Source organism: Acanthisitta chloris, unplaced genomic scaffold, assembly GCF_000695815.1.
Source record: "Acanthisitta chloris isolate BGI_N310 unplaced genomic scaffold, ASM69581v1 scaffold13066, whole genome shotgun sequence".
In the NCBI taxonomy this organism is placed as follows: domain Eukaryota; kingdom Metazoa; phylum Chordata; class Aves; order Passeriformes; family Acanthisittidae; genus Acanthisitta; species Acanthisitta chloris.
Genome location: NW_008679826.1, coordinates 106,933 through 113,466, shown reverse-complemented (window position 1 = coordinate 113,466; position 6,534 = coordinate 106,933). Strand labels below are relative to the sequence as shown.

The 6,534-nt window shown below is 41.8% G+C and overlaps 1 protein-coding gene across 1 annotated transcript in view; it reads left to right on the top strand.

Moving 5' to 3' along the window:
• The window catches only part of NPTX2 (neuronal pentraxin II), a gene marked incomplete at its 5' end in the record, with an annotated part of 110,229 nt that overhangs the window by 8,847 nt on the left and 94,848 nt on the right, over window positions 1-6,534 (top strand). The window lies entirely within an intron of this gene.

The window sequence follows — 6,534 nt, the reverse complement described above, 5'->3', positions numbered from 1 at the left end:
CTAGATTTATAGCTGTGGTTGTTTCCCATTCAAGTGCCCCCTTTAGTAGGACAATCTTCTGTGCAATCTAAAGCACTTATTTTTCTCTCTGCCCTTTCCCAATCTTAACTCCTCAAAAGAATGGAAACATTGAGTAAACTGCCTCAATGCAACGATAGCTGCTAGTTCAGGGCATCGAGCCTGACTATGAAAGGAGCACCTCCTGGCTAGAGCAACCCTTGCTTTCTTATGGCCTCATCCAAAAATATGCTTTGGCCTGCAGCAGCCTCTTGGTTGGGCCCAAGCTTAGTACATCAGTTGTTCTGCAGGGAGGGGGCACAGCCATGCACATGTTTACTGTATTACTCCTCCTGACAATGTGCAGTGCTGCCAGAGCACCAGGATTAACAGGCTAAATGTGAATCCTTCCTTCCAGTCTATGCTCTCCTCTCCAAATCAAAGCCATTCTTTTTTAGCCCTTTTTTAAAAAAAAAACCCCACACAATCCTTACACTACAGTGGTTATGGTGCAACTATGGATAGAGCAGAACAGCCACTGTCCGAGTGCAAGGCTCTTGCTTTTTAATTTGCAGATTAGAAATCCTTATTTTATGATAGAGGTGATGTATTTGAGACACGTCGTACCAGTTCCATTTGAAGAAAGGGCTGTGTAGTCAGCCTAGCTCCAGTGAAGCAGAGATGCTTCAGGTGAGGTTCTGTCCCAAAGCCTGTCCTTTGCTAGCAAAGGTCCCAGTAGATGGATGGGTCAAAGATTGTACTTGTATTTTCTGTAGCCTGAATGTACTGAATTCCTAGTGACTTGGCCTGTAAACTTTTCTCTATTGTTTCTCTTGCTTTAGTCAATGTCTTTTTTTTTTTTTTTAAATATACAAGCTGTGATTAAGTGAATTTCTGTTTTGTTTTGCTTTGAAAGGCCTTTTCATGAGCAAGTGCCAAAGTTCAGTTTCTGCTTGCTGAGAATTGCTACCTATTTTTCCAGCATAAGTCTTCTGCACTGGTTTATATGTTATTATAATGGTCCTATGTAATATGAAAATGTGCTGCTTTTTCAATTCTTGTTAACTGTCTTCTGTAAGCACTGGGCTGACTACTCTATTTTTTTATCATTTTCTCTCAATATTTTGCAAACAATGTTGCTGTTTCCTTGGCATTGATGTGAGTACTTGGTTTGTGGCTCGCAGATCGCAAATGCACTGTACCAGGAAAGAGTTAATACTTTTGTTATTTAAGAGAAAAAGGATTTAAAGGGGGGGAGGGACATTTCTAAAGCTAAATATCATATTTTATTTTTCATATGTTTGAATTGTAAGAATAATATAGTGACAGTCCCATTTGTAGGATAAAGTTACATATTTCCATGAATATGTAGTATGCTGTTCTTAAAAGAAAATTCTTATAATGAACTTTTAATTAAAATGCACTGTAAAATGAGTCTCTTAATTCCTTTGTAGTCACACAAGACACTGAATGTTCCCTTTCATAGCTGCTATGAGTTCTACTACTGTCTCTCTAGACTGGGAAAAGTACAGTCTTGTAAGAGGTTTTCTTTATTCCCTGAATGCCTTAAATCATGATCTTCAACAAAAGGGGGTTTAATTGTGGAACCTTAGCTGTGGGGAGGGTCTGCACAGTTGGATGTGGTGTCTGAAGCTCCAGCTGAGATCTGCCTCCTCCTGCCCTCTCCGTGGTCTCTGCCATGGCCTGGGTTACAGCAGTTCCACTGGAGTGGAGTGGGATACAGAACTGTTCAACACTGAGCTGACTTGTTGAAATGTGAGAGCTGAAGCACTACACTGGTGCAGGCTGTAAAGTGCAGCGTCCATGGGGTCTGGCAACAAACCAAATGATGGCGAACTAACCAGTGGGAGGTATTTTCTGTAAGAGTACAACCAGCTGGGGTGGAAATGTTTATTCAGCTCTGACATCTCTACTTTGGCCATGGAGAGTTTGAGGATTCTATGAAAAATTACAAAACTTGATTTCAAATGTTCTCATTCTGATTGGCTTTAAAATATACAACACATTGTACCCCTAACTTACAACAGTACTTTCCCTGCCCTAAGTAAAAAGCAAAACACAAACCAAACACAAAACCCTCTCGATATCAAGAGTCTATGTCATAAGGTGAGAAAAAGTGCAAAATTCTCATCTCACATGGGCTGGTGCCCAGATGAGTCATCAGCCCTCCAGTCAATCCACTTTTTTTATCAGCTTTTTTCAAAATAATCTGAAGAAGCTGAACTCTGGAGTTCTCTCTGCTGAGGTCTGCCCTTTCAGGGAGAACTTTTTACATATTTCACTCTATTCTTGAAAGGTACAACAATGAAATTGTCTTGGACAGTCTCCTGTATGGTCAGGAGCCTGTGTGGAGGCAGAGTTGGTTCATTGGTCCATTGCTTGGTTGAGGGAAGCAGAGGGTCTTTATGCTTCCATGGGCCATGCTGATCTTTATTGAGAGAGTTATTTAAGCACACTCACAGTCTTAGGTCTGTCTTTAGCACTCACTTTATCAATAAGCACCTGAGTAAGAAGCCCTAGCTGCATGGGCAGGTGTTTGTGAGTGGGGGCTGTGCTTGCTCTGTGTTGTGCACAATGAAAACACCTGGGATGGGTCTATTTGGCTGAGGCTGTTGGGGGGTTCATTGCTCTCTTGCTCACATTCTGCTCAGGCTGCATGAAGGAGGAGTACAACAGAACCTGTCTTCTGTGTGGGAATAATACTAGAAGTTGGTGTTTTTCTAAGGGATATCAAAGTGCTCATGTAAGAGGGTGTTTGGGGATGTTCATCCTGTTGCAACCTGATCTAGAGCTGGGATGGTTCTTCTAAAGATTAACAACTTCACCCTCTGGTTTTGCATTGGTTTGGTTTTTACTCATTAAATATTGTGGATGGTAGGGATTTGGGGGACGGGTTTGGGTTGTTTTTTTTGTTGTTTAGACATTGACTCTAGTAAAAGCCAAAGCGAAGGAGTTAATATTTCATTAAAAAAAGTTTCCTTCATTATTTTTTACTACATATATATGTTCTTTCTTTTGTGCAATAGTACCTTTTTCGTTAAGAAGAAAAAACGTGTATTGATTTTTGTACCTTTATCTTGTGATGAAAAGCTATGGCTGTTACTCTGCTGTTCCACATTCTGGGAGTCACATGTTTTATGTGCATATATATAAGCAGATGGCAAAACAGGAGTAAATATTACCACATCCCAGCATCTATATGGTTTATGGAGCATGGAAGTGACAACACAACCTTCAGTTCCCAAACTGCCCTGAATACACAGAAGTAATAACTTAGGAGAAGCTGAGTGACAGCTCCAGCAGTTGGAACGTGCAGTAATGCAGATTTTTAGGAAATATGTTTTTGTTTAAAACCAAGCAGGGCTGGGACTCCTAAAAGCAATATCAGTGATGCCAGCAAGTCAACCCCTTGGAAGCTGTGACTGGCCAGGCCTGCAGGTGGCTGTTGGCTGTGGATGCTGCTTGGTCAGTTTGTGTATTACACTGTTCTCTTTGTACATACTCAATGCATTTAAAGGCTGTTGGGCAATAGCAAATCAAGCATTTTGTATGTTTAAATCCAGGTTATTTTTCTTCAAAGTTTTTTTGACTCTCCGGCTGGCCACTAGAAAATGTAGATCACGTCACATGTTTGGTATTTGCTGGTATTTGCCACATACTTGGTGTCTAACTAGAGCCAGTGTTGGGGAGGGGAGGAATTCCTCCTCTGTGCCACTATGAACAGAGGACCAACTCCCTGCTGCAGGTGGCTTTTGGCTGGGTGGCACTTGCTCATTGAACTGTTAATTTAGGTCTCAGAAGTGCAAGGAAGACCAGAGAAATTCTTTCCAGCAAAGCTCTACTCTCATTTTCACACACACTTTCCCAGGGTTTGAATACACGAGACTGCTGGGGAGAAGCTGATTCTGTTTTGCTTCAGAGACCTGATTTCCCTCAGGCCTTTCCCAAAGGCAAAATGCAGGCCAGTACTGAAGCTACTGTGTTTTATTAGATGTTTAGGGCTGGCACAGTGTCAATCATGGTAACAGTTGTCCTAAAAAAATGTATGTGTAACTACAGATGAGACTTATTCGCTGTTTGCTAATGGCACCTGACTCTGGGTAAGGATTCTTCAACCAGCTGGTTTTAGTTACGCAGGTTGGGAGGGAAGATCAGTTTTCTTCTGCTGCTGCCCTCTCCTTGAGGGGACCTGAATCCTGCTAGGAGTGCAAGTATGGGAAAAATAGCCTGGCTGAGGCTTTTGCCACAGATGATGATGATCATCCACAGATGATCCCTTGATGCTGCTGTAGGAATTTGAGGTTAGGCACAGCAAGGGATCTGCTGATGGAGAGAGTCAGGTACTGTCAAACTCACTCCAGAAAGGAAAGGTCTTTATTGGTAGCCAGAGAATCTGTGAAGTTTGAAAATGTTGATGGATTTTTCCAGAGATCTTTCACCAAATTGGTTTTTTTGTTCCTTCACAAAGTAAAAGTTGGACCTTGATAATGTTCATGGTTTAGCTGTGAGGCTTAAATAATACATGAGTTTTACAGAGCTAAAAATCTTCTGGAAAGAATCGAATTAATTGCACCCCTGGCTATAGCTGTTTCTAAAAGGCTGTGCTTAGAAAAGTATAAATTTGCACAAGGAGTTCAGAGGTCCATTTCTTTTCTCACAGGAGGGTTGGGCTGATGTTTTGGCAGAGCTTCAAATACAGAAGCTCCCTGATGGCTTGATGCCACCGAGTGAAATTGTTTTATTTATTAGAGATGCATTGGTGTTTCACCTGAGCTGGATCCCAGCCCATGTGTGTCCAAGCAGCTCAGCTCCTGGCAGTGCTGTTCCCAGGGGCTCCTGCCATGTGAAGGATGCTGAGCAGTTGTCTTTGTGGTACCCACTTGTTCCCTTACCACCAATCTGTCTGTACTGAATCCCAGGGACAGAACCTACCTTGCACAGGGTGGTCTGGAGCCTCTATGGCACTGTGTGTGCTTCTCTTCTGTGCTCAGAGATGTTTGTAAGAGGTTTGCCCTGGTTTTCAGGTCACCAAGCTGTTCCCAGCAGCACTTCTGAAGTGCTTTTTAAGAATAAGTGTTCAGAATGGTAACTGAATGACTATTTCTTAGGAGGATTTAGGTGGTTTTTACAGTACTAGATGCTCTTAATTTCTATCTTTCAAAACACTTAAACCAGCTTACAAGTAACTTAAAATCCTTATGCTATTGTAACAGAGTTTGTCACCTAGGCTTATCCCTGCCCCCAGAGATTGCTCTCCTGACCTCACTGGACAAAAGGAAACCTCTTTAAAGGAAACATCATTTATTAAAAATGAGTATGTTTAAACTTCTGGGTAACACTAGTTAAGCAGGTGGCTTATAACTTTCCTTTTTAAATCTTTTTCTGTGGTCTCAGATATAGCTGATTTTTCTGCATCAGACATCAGTTGTTTTTTTCTCCCATTTCAGAGGGCACAGAGTTGCCTTCCCACTGCTGCAGAGCTGGGAAGAGATTATCCTGTGCAGCTGCAACTGCAAAAGAGTCTGGGCGAAGTGATCTGCACTAACTTTTAATTTCATGTGAGATTTCCCTGCATGAGACATCTGTGTCTGACAAAATGGGACAGATCCAAATTTGCTTTCCAGGGATGGTGTAGCTCACAGGAATGTGCTGTGTTTTAAGCCAGGGTTTTGGGTTTGTTGGGGTTTTTTTTGCTTTTCTGCTTTCTTTATGGCAAATTATAAATGGTTGATAAACACCTATAATAAAATACAGATATGCATTGGCAAATCACCCTTTTTTCCATTAAAGAAAGCTGTTACTTACTGTGTAGAGAGTGCATATCCTCCTAAGAGATCAAATTATTTATGGCAGTGCACTAATTAGCTTTTTCAAGGCTTCTAAGGTCTTGGAGATTCTTTCAGCACCAGGGATAATTGCAGTAGGTAAATACCTCTCTGCATCAAGTATAATTTAATGTAACTGGAAAACAGCTGTCAGTATGTGCTTTGGACTTGTGGCCTGATGGGGGCTCTTGTCAAGTGGAAAACGAGCACCTACAAGGCTTTAGCAAGGGACCCATCAGAACTGGTTAGTTGGGTAACTGTGGTGGCCACAGGTATCCAGACAATTCAGGAGATTTCCAGAGCTGGTTTAGTCCTCAGTTTTACTTGTCTATATCTGTGCTGTTATTAATTCTGAGGCTCTACTAACATTCTCGCTTGCCCATTGTGACTCTCGTTTTGGTCTCGGTGAACAGCAGATCTAGTTCCCTCCTCACGTCCATCAGCAGCTCCAGTGTCTGTTCCCAAGTATTTGGCATTGTTCAAATATGCTGCTATGGTTACTCAGGCACCACTGTCTGCACAGGTCAGCTTGGAAGAGCTTTAGACAAAGTATTTGGGACAGAATGCAGCTCACTTGTTAATTTAAGACCTGACACATCAGTTTGAACAAATTACGTAGAGGATAATGTCTTTCTTTTTTTCCCCTACGCTTGGGATTTGGGAAAAACATCAGAAAAATATTGCCTTGACG